Source organism: Podarcis liolepis (genome assembly GCF_965112155.1).
Source record: "Podarcis liolepis genome assembly, chromosome: 4".
Classification (NCBI taxonomy): Eukaryota; Metazoa; Chordata; class Lepidosauria; order Squamata; family Lacertidae; genus Podarcis; species Podarcis liolepis.
In genome coordinates this window covers 26,016,403-26,035,967 of record NC_139558.1, presented here as the reverse complement: position 1 = coordinate 26,035,967, position 19,565 = coordinate 26,016,403, and the positions used below count along the sequence as shown (strand labels likewise).

The 19,565-nt window shown below is 47.9% G+C and overlaps 1 long non-coding RNA gene across 1 annotated transcript in view; it reads right to left on the bottom strand.

The window, feature by feature from the left end:
* LOC310706075 overlaps window positions 1-13,922 on the bottom strand; it is a 524,112-nt gene extending 510,190 nt beyond the window's left edge. The window contains exons 1-2 of the long non-coding RNA XR_014525641.1: window positions 12,866-13,922; window positions 12,644-12,833 (exon numbers count right to left, since the gene is read on the bottom strand). This is a non-coding gene — a long non-coding RNA (uncharacterized lncRNA). The remainder of the gene's footprint in view (window positions 1-12,643; window positions 12,834-12,865) is intronic.
* Window positions 13,923-19,565: the final 5,643 nt, after the last annotated feature.

Below are 19,565 nucleotides of genomic sequence, written 5' to 3'. Positions count from 1 at the left end.
ACCCATTGCTCCCCTCCTGCCTCATCTTCCAGCCATGCCTCCTGCTGGCTGCACACTTGACAAATATGCAAATGACCTTGGCATGTGCCAACATCCACACCCTCGCCAGTCCCGCTTTACATCCTTGGGTGCTTTTGCCTGGCTAGAATCCTTCACCGATTCTACTCACCTGGATGGAGCACAGAGATAAGTGTTTGAGAGCGTGTAGAAACTAGGCCAGGTAAAAATGGCATTCATTGCTTGCACACTTTGGCTTCTCTGACCCAACCAACCACTGGCACATGGTTCCTGCTAAGTTGCGCAGAAGGGAATCCATAACTCAAGCTGAAAAGGGTCCCAAAATCCCTGCAATAGTGTGTTGTGTGAATATAGAACAGTGTTAGTGTAGCGATGCCTAGACAATCTTTACCTGATTACAATTTTGCAAATTATTGTCGAAACAAAATCTACACCCAAAGGCGAAGTAAGCAGCAACAACATCTCAAGCCATGTCTTTTTCAAATCTGTGTTTTCTGTCTTTTGAGATGACTCATCTGCTGTCTGGAGGTTTAGCCAATAAATAATTTATGAGGGTTGTGTTCTATTATGAATATATATATATATATATATATATATATATATATATATATATATTCCTGTTTGCATGGGAAATCAGGCTGGTATATATGTTTTACTCAGGATGGGCATAAATAGCTTGCCTTTCTATTTTTGGGGTGCAGTTCCTCAGATTTCAACTTTTGATAATGTCCCTCTAAAGTTCATGTACATTAAGAGATGTGGTGCGTTCAAAAGTAATTGAGGGATTGGCCTTATGCCAAGCACTGGGAACCAAGGACCTTATCCAATAATCTGCCATAATGGTTTTTGGATCAGACTTTAAATGAGATATTTGCACAAGGAAAACATGTTTTCTGAATGCTGTTGTGCAAATATTGTGCAGGTATACCACTTGGGTATCGGTAACCTGAGCCGAATGCACATTTAATAATGACATTACTTTTCTTTTCTTTTCTTTTCTAGGTAAAAGAAAATAAAAGAAATAAGAATTTCCAGAAAGTTCAACTGGTCCAGAGTACTGGACTGAATTTTAAGAGCTAAATTGCTGAGGCCCATTTATACTGAAGTAAAATCTCCCCAGTGTTTCCACTTTTGATTTAGGTCAACTATATGATGCCAACAATGGCCCGTCTAGTTCAGAATCATCTCACAGTGGCCAGCCTGATGTCTGTGGGAATGTCACAAGCAGAACATGACCTTCACTCCAGCTGCATGGTAAAAGGTAAAGGGACCCCTGACCATTAGGTCCAGTCGTGGCCGACTCTGGGGTTGCGGCGCTCATCTCGCTTTATTGGCCGAGGGAGCTGGCGTACAGCTTCCGGGTCATGTGGCCAGCATGACTAAGCTGCTTCTGATGAACCAGAGCAGCGCACGGAAACACCGTTTACCTTCCCGCTGGAGCGGTACCTATTTATCTACTTGCACTTGATGTGCTTTCGAACTGCTAGGTTGGCAGGAGCAGGGACCAAGCAACGGGAGCTCACCCCGTCGCGGGGATTCGAACCGCTGACCTTCTGATCAGCAAGTCCTAGGCTCTGTAGTTTAACCCACAACACCACCCATGTCCCTAACAGCTGCATGGAAGAGGGGCCAAATTTGCTCCCTGCAAAATGAAGCAGAGTAGCATTCCTCCCCCCACCCACCCACCTACCTCTGTACCAGAATAAAGATATTAAGACAGCTGAGATAAAAATGTCATAGCTTTATTAGCTTAATATCCATAGTGAGCAAATAATTGAATACTGCAACAGTGTGGGAAGTCTCTTGTTGAAAAGTCAGCTGATGTTAAAATTCATCTGTGGTGCCATTAAAAGGAATACTAGACTCAGGCCAACGAAATGGCTGAGCCATGCCTTTCATCATCTGCTACCAAGAGAATGCCAAGGAAGTCAAAAACTCCACCCCACCCCTGATAACAGGTTAGAGGGCAGCCCAAGGTCAGCCCCACTCCTAGATCCTCACAAGCTGAAGCTCTGACTGTGATGGAGACGAAGCAGGAAGGGTGGGCAAAAGCTATGAGAGGCTACCATAAAGGTAAAGGTAAAGGGACCCCTGACCGTTAGGTCCAGTCGCGGACAACTCTGGGATTGCGGCTCTCATCTCACTCTATAGGCTGAAGGAGCCAGTGTACAGCTTCCGGGTCATGTGGCCAGCATGATTAAGCCACATCTGGCAAACCAGAGTAGCGCACAGAAACACCATTTACCTTCCTGCCAGAGCGATACCTATTTATCTACTTGCATTTTGATGTGCTTTTGAACTGCTAGGTGGGCAGGAGCAGGGACTGAGCAATGGGAGCTTCCCCCGTTGCGGGGATTCGAACTGCCAGCCTTCTGATTGGCAAGCCCTAGGATCTATTGTTTAGACCACAGCACCACCCACATCCCCAGAGGCTACCATATGTGATGGCAATGTAAAGTTATTAAGAAGGCCTGGGAAGTGACATATAAAAATTTGAAGAGTGTTATGTAGTGTAGTTTCACCCTGGGCCAACAGGGGGATACTGTATATAGTTTTCACTCAGGTCTGTAGATAGTTTTCACTCAGGTCCGCGGCAGTTATTTTAGGCGGGAACTCTGGGCTGTTGTGGTTACAATGTTGACAGCCGGCTGCCTATAAATACAGGCCGGCTGAGCTGTTCGCAGTCAGTTCTATTCCAGCTTACCATAATAAAGAGCTACTTGAAGAAATCGCTGTGCCGGCTGCTATGTCAACCCACGACTTAACACTGGCGACGAGGATGGGATAGATGGACATCAGAGCACAGCCAGATGCGGCCAGCCTCTGAACTGAGCTGAATCACTGAGCTGAATCACAGAGCGAAATCACTGAGCGAAATCACTGGGCAGAACCAATTCAGAGCTGACTGTTCTGGCTAGAGCACTGTGTTCCATCCATCGCCCTTCACGCCGGCATCGGAATCATGGCTTCACTTGTGCCTCTACCGCCGTTTGCGCCAGCCTCTGAATCATGGGACTCCTACCTCGCTCGGTTCGACTGCTACCTCCAAGCCAACGAGCTGACAGCAGTATCAAAGGATCGGAAGCGGGGCCTATTCCTCAGCCTCTGTGGGCCTGAGGTGTTTGAGATGGCCCGAGCGTTGGTTGCGCCTGAAGCAGTCCAGGCAACACCATGGGACACGATCCAAGAGAAGCTCCGCAACCACTACGCACCAAAGCCGTCCAAGATTGCTGCCCGCCATGCGTTCTACCACCGGAACCAGGCAGAGGGGGAGTCAATCAACAACTACACCACCGCCCTGCGACAGGCTGCAATGCACTGTGAGTTCCGAGACTTAGACGATGCCCTGATGGATCGAATCGTCTGCGGGGTCCGGGACATCCATCTGCAACGGCGCCTCCTAGCCAAGCCAGACCTCACGCTACAGAAAGCCATTGAGGAGGCTGTGGCCTCAGAAGCTGCTGAACGCTCCGCCCAGGAGATCCGCAAGTCCAGCAGCCCGCGTCTTGCTAGGGAGCCAGTTCCGGTGCATCATGAAGAGGCCAGCAGTGAGGAGGCTGTTAGGATATTTCCGTTCCACCTTAAAAGGAAGCAGGCTTTTGTAAGCAACAGGGTCTGCGCATGTCCTATTCACAGGATGTTTATGCTTGCTGTTTTTTCCTTTCGTTTTCTCAGTCGGCTCAGACACGCTGACAGAATGGACGTGTTTTCTTTTGTTCTGTTAAACGCTAAATAAAGTCTGTAAATTATGCTCTTCTGCTCTTCTGTGATGCAAGCTTTCGGCTGCGTTTCTGCTGATAAAGAGGGTGCACCAGCCTAGGAATGTGGCTAAGAATTTCCAAAGGCTTTGTGCCCCTAACTGTTGGATCTGCGTGAGTACGGGAGGCCGATGGACGTCCAGAACTCCGGCTTGGGGGCTCATGATGGACACTATCTCCCTGGCAGTTTCCCAACAACAAGGTTTCGGGCCCAGATTCACGGCACCTACAGGAGAGTAAAGCTGCAACAGACTGCGTTTGAGGTATGTTGTGGGAAAAGCGAAAGAAAGAAGGGACGCTTTTCTTTGATCTCCGGCAAGGCAGATTAATTGGCCTGGGAGCTGAGCCAAAAAGGCTTTGTGATTAATGGCTGCCAAGATAACGAGTCTTTGAAGGCATAGGGCTCACGGCTCATGTAAAAAGCTGGAATGGAATTTTTCCAAGCTGATGGAGATGCTCAGTGCCCTAAGTTGGATGGGCAGAATTATGGAACTTGGGCAAAATGGTGTGAGAGTTTGCTGCGTCAGTTTGGGGTGTGGCATGTTGTTTGTGAAGCCCCCCCAGTTCCTCTGACAGAGAGATGGAAATCAGCTGATTCGAAAGCGATAGACATAATAGTCCTATCCGTATCTCTTGAGGAAATTAAGACGCTGGCTGGCAACACCACTGCACGTGCAATGTGGACTGCTTTGTTGAAAGCTCACAAACCAATAATCCCAGCCCAGAGTTTGACTGCATCGGAGGTCCTAGCTGTTTCCCAGAATGCGAATGAGTGCAGGGATGCTGAGGGCACTGGTTGCAAGCTGCAGGGGGAGCTGACCGTCACGTCATCCCAGGCAGCATTCCAGCCTCCAGGGGGAGCCAAGGAGTCGGCAGCTGAGAGCTCTGGTTCTCATGGGAACCAAGGCCATCGCCTTTGCAGAGGCCGGAAAGGCAAAGGTAAACAGAGCCACAGGCAGACACCTGCAGATGGCCAGGAGCAGAGGGAGGGTGAAGAGCCCGCGGCGCCAGGGAAAAACAAAGCGTTGTTTACTGGCACAGCTTCACCAAAGGCTAAAGGCACGTCTGCTGACCAGAAGCAGGGGGGCAAGCTGCAAAAGCCCACGCCAGTGGAAAGCAAGGTTTTGCTTGCTGGCACAGCTTCACCAAAGGCTAAAGGCAAGTCTGCTGGCCAGGAGCAGCAGGGGGGCAAGCTGCAAAAGCCCAAACCGCTGGAAAACAAGGGTTTGCTTGCTGTAAAGACTGCTCCAACAGCCAAAGGCGACTTTGTTGTGGATTCAGGCTGCACGCGCCACATCTCCAAGGACAGGCATCTCTTTATCTCCTTCAAGCCTCAGGAAGGTGAGATCCACCTGGCTGATGGAAGGACGTTGCAAATTGCAGGAGAAGGGACTGTGAAACTTGCAAGTTTGCACACAACCATCAGCGGTGTACTGTATGTTCCAGGAGCTGCGAGCAACTTGTTGAGCGTCCCACAGCTTACTGGGCGTGGTTTTCAGATTTCCTTCAAGAGGAGCGTCTGTGTCATCAGTAAAGGCAAAGAGGACTATTTGCATGCAAAGTTTATGGATGGTTTGTTCCATATAACTTATGATGACACTGCTGTTGTATCTAAAGCTGATTCTTGTTGTGTTGCACAAACTAACAAAGTTCTTCATGCAGGTTGCATTCATGATGCGCATCGAAGGTTTTGTCACCTCTCTTGGAAGGCACTGGCCAAGATGCCAGAGGTGGTTGAGGGTTTGAACATCAGACCTTGTAAATTTCACATGAAATGTGTATCCTGTGCAGAGAACAAGGTGAAGGTTGCTCCAAAAGGCAAGGAGTCTAGCAGGCAGGCTTCCAAACCCTACCAGCTAGTGCACGCGGACCTGGTTGGTCCACTAGTGCCCTCTTTAGGAGGAGCAAGGTACTTCATGATTCTGATTGATTCTTTTTCTAGGTACATTCATGTGTATTTGCTCGAACAGAAATCGCAAGCGTTTCCAAAGTTTAAGGAATTCTGTGCTTGGTTGGAAAATGTGCACGGTAAACGTATTTCTTGTTTTTTTTACTGATCGGGGCGGGGAGTTCACTTCTCAGCAGTTTGAAGCTTTCCTGACTGAGAAGGGAATCCAGCATGACATGTCAACGCCCAGATCGCCATGGATGAATGGGCTTGCGGAGAGAGCAAATCAAACATTGCTGCAAGGAATGCCATGATGCCAATCTCCCTGATAAGTTTTGGGGGGAAGCTTTGGGGAATCTGGTTTACAGTTATAATCGCAGATTGCCATCACCCATTGGTTGTACCCCCTATGAGAAGATGTTTGGCAAGAAACCCAACACCAAACACATGAGAATTTTTGGTTCGGACATGTGGGTACGCACACAACAAACCAACAAGCTTGGGAAGCGTGGGGCACATGGTTTGTTCATGGGGTACGAAAAAGGTGCATACAGGGTATGGATGACTGACTCTAAGTCCATTAAGTTCACAAGGAGTGTTGAGTACAATCCTAAGTGGGGGGAAAATGTGGGAATTTTCCAGAGTTACCCAGAGGAGGATGAAGGTGATGTCAAGCAAGCAGCTAAAGATGAGAAAGCTGCTGATGAGGATGATGATGATGAGGATGATGAGGATGATGAGGATGATGATCAGAGTTCGGATTCCAGTTCAGTGGGCGGCGCTGCTGCTGCTGCTGGTGTCAGTGACAGTGATGACACAGCAGACTACAAGAGCGCACAGGCCTCAGTCAGACCATCTGATGCTTCTGACAATGAACTGGAAGAACCACTGTTCACCATTGGTCACTTTTCTCCTAAGAAAGAGGAGATGAGTCCAGAAGACTTGCGTCTAGTACGCAGATCTGAAAGGGCGACCAAAGGCAGACCTCCAAAGAGGTATGCTGATGAGTTTGCTAAGACAGCAACAGCTGTTCTTAGTAGCTCAGAGAAGGTGTGGGAACCTTCAAGCTTCAAAGAGGTTCAGGAGTTAACCTCTAAAGATGCTGAGCCTTGGCTTAATGCCATGAAGGCTGAAGTTGATTCCTTGAACAGGAACCAAACTTGGGAATTGGTACCGGTAGTCCCAGGAATGAGACTGGTTGGCAGCAAATGGGTCTTCAAGGCCAAGACAGACCAGAATGGCAAGGTAGTCAGACACAAAGCCAGATTGGTTGCCAGAGGTTTTTCACAGGTACCAGGACAGGATTACCACGAGACCTACTCACCCACAGTCAAATATGAGAGCATTCGGCTGATGCTCAAGATCGCTGCGGAGGAGAAACTGCATGTTTCCCATCACGACATTAATACAGCTTTTTTGTACGGGATTTTGAATGAACAGCTGTTCATGCTTCCACCTGATGGGATGGAGATACAGAAGGGTATGGTCTGTAAACTGCGGAAATCCTTATATGGTCTCAAGCAGAGTGCCAGGTGTTGGAACACAAAACTCACTGAGACATTGCTTTCTCTAGGTTTTCACCAGGGCAAAGCTGATCCATGTGTGTTTGTCAAGGAGGAGGGGCAAAACAAACTGTATTGTTTATGTTTTGTTGATGATCTTCTGATGTTTTGGAAGAATCAGGCTTTTTACCAAAGCACCCTAGCTCAGCTGAAGGAGCACTTTGACATGAAGGATCTTGGTGAGGTATCCAACTATCTTTCTCTGCAGGTGGAGAAGGACCAAGCAGGTAATTTTCTGGTACACCAAACACAGAAAATTGCTGATGTGTTAACCAGGTTGAATTTGGTTGATGCAAACCCAGCAGACACACCGATGGTGACAGGTTACCAGGTAGACAGTACTGCTGAAGCGTTTTCTGACACAACGCTGTACAGATGCATTCTAGGCAAGCTGAATTTCATTGCCAGATGTTCAAGACCTGACATAGCTGTAAGCTGTAATCTGCTTAGCAGACATGCCAACAATCCTACGGTTCAGGATTGGAAAGCTCTGAAGCGCATAGCCCGCTATTTGAAAGGGACTATGCACTACAGGCTGAGGTTCACCAGTCAGAAGACTGGAGGTCTTGAAATCTTTGCTGATGCAAGTTTTGGAAGTGACACCACAGATGGTACAAGCACTTCTGGTGTGTGCTACATGTACAACCACTGCCTGTTTGACTGGTTGTGCAAGAAGCAGACAACAGTGAGCCTAAGTTCCTGTGAAGCAGAACTCAATGCTCTGTCATTTTCACTCATGGATTGTGAATGGTTGATGCAACTGTTTAAGGACATCAGGGTTTCTGTGAAATGTCCTATACAAGTGTATCAAGACAATAGATCTTGTTTGGCTTTGCTGAACTCCGAGAGTTGCAAGCAGAGAACCAAGTACTTGCAGATTAAGCTACATCGTGCAAGAGAGTGTATTCAGAAAGGACTGATTCGGGTGTCCTACATGGCAGGAAATGAAATTCCTGCTGATCTGTTGTCTAAGGTTGTTAACAAAGAACAACTTAAGATTTATGTACAAAGGTTGCAATTGGGTGAACCACAGGTACGACAGGTTACACGGAAAGGGGGAGGATGTTAGGATATTTCCGTTCCACCTTAAAAGGAAGCAGGCTTTTGTAAGCAACAGGGTCTGCGCATGTCCTATTCACAGGATGTTTATGCTTGCTGTTTTTTCCTTTCGTTTTCTCAGTCGGCTCAGACACGCTGACAGAATGGACGTGTTTTCTTTTGTTCTGTTAAACGCTAAATAAAGTCTGTAAATTATGCTCTTCTGCTCTTCTGTGATGCAAGCTTTCGGCTGCGTTTCTGCTGATAAAGAGGGTGCACCAGCCTAGGAATGTGGCTAAGAATTTCCAAAGGCTTTGTGCCCCTAACTGTTGGATCTGCGTGAGTACGGGAGGCCGATGGACGTCCAGAACTCCGGCTTGGGGGCTCATGATGGACACTATCTCCCTGGCAGTTTCCCAACAGAGGCATCCTCCAGTGAAGACGATGACGTGCACCAGACAAAGCGGGAGCGCAGGAAGTTCCAACAGAAGTCCAAGGGCCAACCGGAATGTGCTGGCTGTGGAGGCAACCATTCCCGTGCCAAGTGTCGATTCAGAGACGCCACCTGTAGGAAGTGTTCCAGAAGGGGCCACATCGCTAAGGTCTGCCAATCGGCTCCGTCTGACACCCCCCCTTCATCGACTCGCAAGTCCAAGTCTTCACTCCAGTCTGCCAAGGAAAGTTGTTTCGCTCTCACCAACTGCCGCTGCCCGTCTGGAACCACGATTGGCCAAACCGACTCGCCTACGCGACGCAAGCTGAACGTCACGGTGCTCAATGAAGGAGCTCCATGTGACATGGAGATCGACACCGGGTCTGCCCTGTCCATCGTGTCATGGAGCACCATCAAAAGACTGGTACCCAGAGTGTCCAAAAGGCAACTCGACTCTCACCGCGTACACCTGAGAGACTACCAGGGAAACGACATTCCCGTGGTAGGCGTTGGCCGGTTCCGGATCGCCTTCAAGGATTTTTCGGGCCTGCTCCGGTTGGTGGTGGTCGAAGGTCAGCGGCCAAGCCTCCTAGGGCTAGACTGGTTTGATGCCCTCGGCCTGGAAGTCACCGGCATCAACTGCATCTCTAACGCAGAGACTGAGGGTCTGGTCAAAGACTTTGCCGAGGTTTTTGACGGCACCTTGGGCCAATATACAGGTACGCCCATCTCCTTTAGCCTTGATCCACAAGTCGCCCCCATCAAGCTAAAGCCACGCCGGGTTCCCTTTGCTCTCAAGGCTAAGGTGGACGAACAACTGGACAAACTGATCGCCCAAGGAGTTTTGGAGCCGGTTGACCACGCAAAGTGGGAAACCCCCATCGTCACGCCTGTCAAGCCAGATGGGTCGGTGAGAATCTGCGCTGACTACAAGTGCACGATCAACAAGGCACTTCAGCAGCACGCTTATCCGGTTCCTGTTGTCCAACACCTGCTGCATTCCCTGGGTGAGGGTAAGGTCTTCGCTAAGCTGGACCTTGCCCAAGCCTATCAACAACTGCCAGTCGATGATGCCACTGCTGAAGCCCAGACGATCGTCACCCACCGGGGGGCATTCCGTTGCCGCCGGTTGCAGTTCGGGGTGAGTGTGGCTCCTGGCATCTTCCAAAGCCTTATGGAGCGTCTCCTGCAAGGGCTTCCGGGCGTGGTACCATATTTTGATGACGTCTTGGTGTCTGCAGACTCACACCAGCAGCTGTTCGAGCGCCTCCGTGCCGTGCTGACCAGGTTCCAGGAGGCCGGGCTCAAGGTAAAGAGGGAGAAGTGCCAGATCGCCGTTCCACAGGTAGGGTTCCTGGGGCTGCTGAACTTTTATAACATGTTCCTGCCCCACAAAGCCACAGTGGCTGAGCCTCTTCACCGACTCCTTAGCACTAAGACGCCTTGGGCCTGGGGTCATCGGGAGACGGCGGCCTTCAACGCGGTCAAGGCTCTCCTTTCTTCAGACAGTGTGCTGGTACAGTACAGTGAATCCAGGCCGCTGGTCCTTGCCTGCGACGCCTCACCTTTTGGCATCGGTGCTGTCCTTAGTCACCGTTTTCCAGATGGAAGAGAAGCACCGCTCGCCTACTTTTCCAGGACACTATCTCCGACGGAACGGAATTACAGCCAGCTCGACAAGAAGGCATTGGCACTTGTGGCTGGAGTGAAGAGGTTCCATGAATACCTCTATGGCAGGACTTTTGACCTCATCACTGACCACAAGCCACTCCTGGGCCTCCTCGCCGGTGATCGTCCAACTCCACCGGTCCTCTCACCACGCATGCTGCGATGGACTGTTTTCCTGGCTGCCTACCACTACCGGCTCATCCATCGCCCGGGGAAATCGATGGGCCATGCCGACGCCCTCAGCCGTTGCCCTCTTCAGCTCCAGCTTCATCGCTCCTTCTGATTGAGGATCTTCCGGCAGCGCCTGTATCGGCTGCCACTGTGGCCTCCACATCTGCCCAGGATCGCACCATCAGCCGGGTGCTCAACTGGGTGTGGAGGGGGTGGCCACAAGGGCCCTTTGCATCGGAGTTCCAGCCCTTCGCAACCAGACAACATGAACTCTCAGCTCATCGCGGCTGTCTGCTGTGGGGAGACCGCGTCGTGATTCCCCAGGGACTCCGTCAGCGCGTCCTGGAGGCTCTGCACGTTGGCCACCTGGGAATTGTCAAAATGAAGGCGTTGGCTCGGTGTTACGTCTGGTGGCCTAATATGGACGATGCCATCACTGCCTGGGTGTCCGCCTGTCAAGCGTGCCAGGAGTCGAGGCCTGCACCACCGGCAGCTAAGGGACACACCTGGGAGACGCCAAAGACACCCTGGTCGAGGGTGCACATCGATCTGGCTGGCCCCTTTCACGGCCGGACCTTTATGGTAGTGGTGGATGCCTATTCCAAATGGCTGGAGGTCGCCCTGATGCCCTCCACCACTACCGAAGCTGTCATCCGGGTGCTGCGAGGCCTGTTTGCAACGCATGGGTGTCCTGATGTCCTTGTCTCTGACAACGGACCGCAGTTCACGTCAGGCACGTTTGAGCGGTATCTTTTGGGACTGGGCATCCGACATGCCCTAACGGCACCCTTTCATCCATCCAGCAACGGGCAAGCGGAAAGAATGGTGCGCTCGACAAAAGAGGCACTGGCGCGCCTGGACCGGGGAGACTGGCATGAGCGGGTCGCCGAATACTTGTTCGTGCAACACATCACCCCTCATGCGGCCACAGGGAGGAGTCCTGCTGAACTGCTTATGGGCCGCCGCCTCAGGTCACCGCTCGACCGGCTACACCCAGACTTTGCCGTGGCTGAACCCCCAGGCTGTGCCAACGCACCACGGTCATTTGTCCCAGGAAACCAGGTCTTTGCCCGGAACTATGTGGGGGACATCCCTTGGGTGCCAGCCACAGTAGTGGGAGTCACTGGACCTCGCTCGTACCAGGTGGCACTCGAAGACGGACGCTTGTGGCGACGGCACATAGACCAGCTTAGGCGCAGGGTTGGGGACTTGGACACTACCGAGGTGCCCCCAACTGCGCTTGCGGCTCCAGAAGAGACACGTACAGATGGCGAGGCCCCACCTACACCTCCCTCGCAAACTGCCAGCGTGGAGCCGAACCAAGCCGTTTCAGAACAGACTCAGACCACTCCACTTGCGGAGGCTCCGCTCACAGCAGCGGATCCAGGGGAGTTGGTTCCAACGCCACCTAGGGTCGCACCACAGCATCAGCGAGAACTGTGTGGCCCTCCGGACTTGGCTACCAGTCCCCGGCGGTCTGGCAGAGTTTCCAAGCGCCCAACTCATTTAAAGGACTATGTTGTTGGACAGGTATCACTGTTGGTCTAAGTATGGGAAATGTAACCGATATGCTTTTGTGCTTAATTGAACCATTACGCGTAGTGCTGTATATAAGGAAACCATTACTATTGTAACTAACGCCTTATCTCGGTGGGGAGGGGTGTTATGTAGTGTAGTTTCACCCTGGGCCAACAGGGGGATACTGTATATAGTTTTCACTCAGGTCTGTAGATAGTTTTCACTCAGGTCCGCGGCAGTTATTTTAGGCAGGAACTCTGGGCTGTTGTGGTTACAATGTTGACAGCCGGCTGCCTATAAATACAGGCCGGCTGAGCTGTTCGCAGTCAGTTCTATTCCAGCTTACCATAATAAAGAGCTACTTGAAGAAATCGCTGTGCCGGCTGCTATGTCAACCCACGACTTAACAAAGAGAATGTTAAATAAAAATAAAAATAGAAGCTATGATTTTGAAAGGTATGGGATTGAATGGATTTTTTGTGCAAAAGACTTTGTTCCTGCATCTAAGAGTTGACATCAGGCCAAGACGAGCCCATCCCTATAGAAGCAAGAAGCCTCTGCCCAAGAAGATAAAGAAGACTGGCAAAACAAATTACAGTGGTGCCCCGCAAGACGAACGCCTCGCAAGACGGAAAACCCGCTAGACGAAAGGGTTTTCCGTTTTGGAGGCGCTTCGCAAAACGAATTTCCCTATGGGCTTGCTTCGCAAGACGAAAGCCCATAGGGAAATCTCCGGGACAGCGGGGAAGCACAGCGCATCTTCCCCACTGTCCTCGGACCTCCTCCGAAGCCTGGCAGGGGGCGGAGAGACCTCCTCCCGCCGCCAGGCTTCGGAAGGCTGCTCCAAAGCCTGGCAGAGGGGTGGAGAGGTTTTTTAAAAACCCCGGGACAGCGGAGGACTTCTCCGCTGTCCGGGGCGATTTTAAAATGCTGGCGGGTGGCAGCGAAGGCTTCGCTGCTGCCTGCCAGCATTTTAAAATCGCCCCGGACAGCAGAGAAGTCCCCCACTGTCCCGAGGTTTTTTAAAATGCTGGCATCTTCCCCGCTGTCCCCGGACCTCTTTTGAAGCAAGGGGCGGCAACGCGGAGAAGCGATCTTCTCCCCTCCGCCCCTTGCTTCAGAAGAGGGGACAGAGGGGAAGGCGCGCGTCTTCCCCTTTCTCCCCGGACCCCTTTTGAAGCAAGGGGCAGCAACGCGGAGAAGCGATCTTCTCCCCTCCGCCCCTTGCTTCAAAAGAGGGGACAGAGGGGAAGGCGCGCGTCTTCCCCTCTGCCCCTCGGAGATTGCGGGGCAGGCAATGGGAAGAAGCAATCTTCTCCCCGCTGCCCCTTGCTTTAAAACAGGTCCGGGGACAGAGGGGAAGGCACGCGTCTTCCCCTTTCTCCCCGGACCCCTTTTGAAGCAAGGGGTGGCAACGCGGAGAAGCGATCTTCTCCCCTCCGCCCCTTGCTTCAAAACAGGTCCGGGAACACCTCCCGCCGCTGCCCGGCTTCGGAAGGCTCCTCCGAAGCCGGGCGGCGGGGCAGGAACACCTTCTGAAGGCCGGCGGGGGGCAAAAGTCTTTGTTCCCCCCTGCCTGCCTTCCTGGAAGGCTTTTGAATCGCCCCGGACAGCGGAGAAGTCCTCCGCTGTCCCGGGGTTTTTTAAAATGCTGGGGGTGGGAAGAAAAGCCCTTGTCCCCCCCCCAGCCTTCAGAAGAGGTCGGGGGACAGACTGTCCCCGGACCTGGTCTGAAGGCGGTTTCCATAGGAACGCATTAATTGATTTTCAATGCATTCCTATGGGAAACCGTGCATCGCAAGACGAAAAACTCGCAAGACGAAGAGACTTGCGGAACGAATTAATTTCATCTTGCGAGGCACCACTGTAATGAACTATGCAGGACATATTAGATAATTTGAAACCCAAGAAAGAGAAAGGACATTGTTGTTGTTGTTGTTTTTTAAAGGGAAATGTTTAATGCATACTTTGCAAGCTTTGTGCATAGGTTTTTACATTAGCTGAACTTTTAAAGATCGCTTGTAATAATATGAATAAGGTTTTGATATTGAATTATTAAGATTTTATGGACGTGCATGAATAAGCGTAAAACAATGGAACCAGAAAGGGGGGGGGAGGAAAGTCAAATAAGATGTATGATTTAAATTTTTGATTGTGATTTTTTTCTTTGTTTTTTTTTTTTTGTTATTATAAAATTAATAAATTGTATCTAAAAAAGAAGAAGAAGATCCCCACAAGCTTCGAACTGCTTCTTCGCCCTTGCCAATCTAACGTGACTATCAGCTTTTCCTGCTCACATTTACCACCACAGCAAAAGAGAGCTTACACTCAGACCTTCTCCTTACCATGGTGATGTATTAAACTTATCTGTGTCCTGGCAAATCAGGTAGCTAAAGTCAAGGACACTAAACCATTCTCCTCTAAGTGAATAAGGGGCATTGGGTTTGCCTAAAGTAAACAGCACAGCACAACAGAGTCTTCCCTGCTGCCTTGCCCATGGTGTACAGTGGTGCCTCTCAAGACGAAAATAATCCGTTCCGCGAGTCTCTTCGCCTAGCAGTTTTTTCGTCTTGCGAAGCAACCCTATTAGCGGCTTAGCGGATTAGTGCTATTAGCGGTTTAGCGGCTATTAAAGGATTGGCGGCTTAGCGGCTAAAAGCCTATTAGCGGCTTAGCGGCTTAGAAAAAGGGGGGGAAAGCAAAAAAAATCGCAAGACTCACAAGACGTTTTCGTCTTGCAAAGCAAGCCCATAGGGAAATTCGTCTTGCGAAGCGCATCGAAAAACGGTTTTCGAACGATTTTTGCAAGCCAATCCTGCAGCCAATCGGAAGCCTTACCTTGGTTTTAGAACAGTTCCAGGAGTCAAACGGACTCCCGGAACACATTCTGTTTGAGAAGCAAGGTACGACTGTACTTTGACTGACTCACCAGATTCGCTCATTTCCAGAATGTTGGCAAAGTTGTGATGTCCACATGTGGGTTTTCTGTTAGAACACCTTTTGCATGGCTGTTTAATTTTGCTTTCTTTCCCAGTTCACTTTCTATTAGGATGTTGCTTCTGTTTTGATGGAGTTTCTTCCTTTGTATTCCACCGTTTGTGACTTGTGGTCATACACCACCCCACTTTCAATACTTGTGGGATAGTTACACTGCTTCAGCTCCAGTCACTGCATATCCTGTAACTTCCTGCTGAAATTCCATAATTTTTTTGTATTGCAAATGTACAGGGCCCACTCACCCACTGCTTTTGTTGCTATATAGCCCCCTGTATATAACACTGGGGAAGCATCACAGAACAACCATTCAAGCAGAATACTTCAAGGTATTTTATCCACAATATTTAAGCTTAGATTACAGTTATTCCCAGATCAGATAAAGTTCATGCACAATGTGTGAATTATCGGCCTATATATTTGATTATATATACAAAGATTTTAACTGTGACCCTAGAAAATAGAATTCATCGGGTAATAGCAGCAATTATCAAGAATGACCAGACCAGCTTTATAAAAATATACAAGCTATGGATAATATTAGATTAGAGGTGGATGTTTAATGTTTTTAATGTTTAGTGTTTTGCTGTGTTTTTGTGTATGCTGGAAGCCACCCAGAGTGGTCGGATCAACATCAACCCAGTCAGATGTACCGTTGTTGTTGTTGTTGTTGTTGTTGTTGTTGTTATTATTATCAGCCAACTTGGTCCAGAATAGTGGCATCTAATTTTTTTTGGGGGGGAAACAACAACAAGAACAACCAACACAATCAGCACAATGTCCAACTAAATATTTATTTTATTATATTTCTTAATATTGCAATTCACCTTTACAGCATTAACTAACCTGGCATTTGTAACTTGCTATATTTAGAAGGCTGGCCAGCTAGCAAAGCCGTAATGCTTTTAAGGATATTAAAATACGGAAGTGGAATGAATGACCTGTCAATTGCTCTAACCACCCATGTACAATTTGCTTTCGCTTGTGTTGCCCATTCCGCTCAACCCCTCTTTTACCACTGTGGGAGGGGGCTCAATTTTATGGTGTGTGCGCGCACACACACACATACATATTCAACGACACCTGACATAAACAGATACTCCTCTGAGTGCAGGAAAGTGGTGACCTCTCTTTATAGAGCAGTCATGTTTTACAAGGGATTGAAAACTACTGATTACTTTTTACAACGTTTCCTTTGCAACTAAATGGTGAAATTATAGCTAATTGTCACTAACTGGACAAAGCGCCCAGTGTGTTTATTGCTCTAGAGTTGTTTTTATAACACTTGACCTGAAAAGAGAAAGGGGGGAGAGCTTGTAAAATGTCTCCAGTTACTAGAGAACATCTTGTCACAGGAACCATGAAAAATGGTGCTGCTTCTTTCCAGTGCATTAGGAAACCTTCTAATTTCCAGTAGCCAGGCCCTCCTGGACGTCTACTTTAAAAGAAATATGGTTAAGGAACAAAACAGGCTTTGGTTTGGGGTGTTGTTGTTTTTTTTGTTTTGTTTATAAAACCAAAAGACAGGGAAGAGGGGAAATGCTCAGCACAATTTTATTTGGTGCTGTTATGCCAGACCGCCTTTCAACAAAAAATCCCATGGAAAAGCCATTTTCAATGGAGCCCAGCAACGGAAGCACACAGCTGTGTTGAGGAAGCACCGGGTGTTGAAGCTTTGTGCCCCTAACAATTTTGTGCCCAGGGCAACTGCCCCTGTGCCCCCTGCCACCATGCTATGCCACTGCTCCCAATTATGCCACCAGGAGCTCAAGAGTGTTAAATATGAGCATGGATGTCAGAGAATTCCCGCTGAGAAATCGCCACTATTCACGTTTTTGTCCCAGCCCCAGAAGAGAAACTAATCTAGCAAACACAACTGGTATCAGTCTAGCACTTATGAACAGTATTTGCTCACAATGTTATTGTTTATAAAGCCCATAACAGACATTAATTTTTTTATAATTAGCATGTTTTCTTTACATTGCAATGAATGGTGCTATGTTAAATCTGTAACTTACGTATCAGGAAGTTTTAAATGTTTGATGGTGTTTTTATATTTTGCTAGAAGCAGCCCTGAGTAGCGGAGGCAAAGCAGTCAGACGGGCAACATATAAATAAAATAATAATAACTACAGTGGTACCTCAGGTTACATATGCTTCAGGTTACAGACGCTTCAGGTTACAGACTCCGCTAACCCAGAAATAGTACCTCGGGTTAAGAAATTTGCTTCAGGACGAAAACAGAAATCATGCTCCGGTGGCACGGCGGCAGCGGGAGGCCCCATTAGCTAAAGTGGTGCTTCAGGTTAAGGACAGTTTCAGGTTAAGAACGGACCTCCAGAATTAATTAAGTACTTAACCCGAGGTTCCACTGTACTAGTAGTAGGAGTAGGAGTAGCAGTAGTAGTAAAATAACAATGCAAATTACTTTAAATAGCAGACAGTGAGATGAATGGCTTAGCATTTGGCAGAAACCAAAGTAGAGTGGAAAGGGAACAACAGTTTATGAGGAAAACAGGACAGACCAGAAATCGCTGCCTTTTTGTATCCCTAATGCTACCAACTGTAGGTAGGAGAAATAGCTCAGTTTATCTACCAAATTCTCAATCAATCCTGGAGCAGTCACCCATCACTAATTAAGGAAACCCAGAGGACCAGTTGATGTACAAGAGAAGTACGGTATCTGTTTCCTTTTTTCAAGCAACTTGCATCTTGCAGTGAATATAAATATATAATTGAATTCATTTTGTGCATTTGGAATAATGAGGATTTGCGTGGGTTTTTCACTACTTATTATCTCTATTAAGGACCCGAGGTTCAGCTATGTATATTAAGTTGTCAGTGCTGCCTCCATTTAGGAGAAATCTGTCCTATTTAAAACTACACATCCTTATTACTTCACGAGAACATAAGCCGATAATTTTAAAATCATAGCATTGCTTTTCATAGATGCTACATGATTACATTTTACAGTATAATTTGGATTTATTTATGGTCGGAATCATTTGACTTCTAGTCATATTATATTCATCTTAAAATTATATGTGGTATTTTATTAGGTATTTCAACTGTTTTCCCCACTGGCTTCATATCTGTCAGTACTTCTACTATGAAATCCTGATTAATTATTGTTATTATTATTTTGAAATGTGTTGCCTTAAACTCTAAAAAAAAAAACATCCAAAATATGCTCAGCTCCAAAGCATTTTCAAGAGTTAGTACCATGGCATATATAAACTGCATAGATGGGCGGCCCATCCCGTTTTGCCACCTGAGGTGAAACGGGAAGTGCTACCTCACCGATTCCTGCTGAAACCTTGGTTACTGCTTCCATTCTGGTGAGATATTGTGGTAGTTAATTCCCAAAGATTATGGCAGACGGCTGTAAAGAGGATATGAGGTATCCTTTAGGTTACTGGTCATTGGGTTGTAGAAGTGACCTTTGTACAAAACTATGACTGTGCCTGTGGATGTGAGTGCTCTCTTACTTCAGCAGAACTTTCTTCTGAGTAGATATGTCTAGGATTGCACTCTCAGTGTATTTTTTTTATTAGAATGAAATAATTACAGCAAGACTCAGCTGTAGGGATATTGCCTGCCCAAATTTATCAGGCCCACACACAAGAATGAGGCAGTAGAATGGATCGAACCACTTATTATTATTATTATTATTATTATTATTATTATTATTATTATTCTGGACTGAAGAAGGAAGGTTTAATTTTTGAATTCACCCCCCCTTTTTTTAGAAAAATCCAACAACCCATAAAAGGAAACCTGGCAACAGGGAGAAAAGTTTCCGCCCAACTTACTCCCCGCTTGCTAGCTTTCTGCTTGCAGGACAGGGTTTGAGAGGGGATTTTTTTTATTTATTTTTTTACATAGCAGAACACCAAAATAATGGCATCCCAGTCTGCTTTGGAGTGTGTACATTGTGTCCTCTCGCTTCACGACTCTACTATTTCATTTCTATGTTATTTTCCTGAATTTTCAGACCAGGTCTGTATTCCCTGCCTTTAGGATTCAGCTCACATTCGGGCTTCGTTATTTTGTCATTGAATTTTCTAAAGACAATGTGGTGCCCTGTGAAACTTGAGCTAGCTGTCACCACCAAAGGCCCTTTAAAAAAAAAAAGAAAGGAAGGAAGAAGGCGGGGGGGGGGGGGACTGTATACAAACAAACTACGTTGCCTTCAGTTGAAAAACACTCTCCCGGCAGAAAGTCTGCAATGACACCACAGACATTCAGCTAGAAAGCTGTTGTCCTAAAATACGTGCCTTTGTTAAGTTCTTACTGATAACCCCAGAGACTATTGACAGCCTATTATTTTTCATATGTGCCATCTCTACCCAGAAAACTAAAAGAATTACTAATTATATCCTTTGCAAACGGGACTAGTACAACGGCTTTTGTTCACCAAGATTCTTAAGTCTATTTGACATGCATACAGATTTCACTATGGATTCCTCTCCCCCCCCCCCCCCCGTTTCTTAATGTACATCCACTCTCCTAGTGTG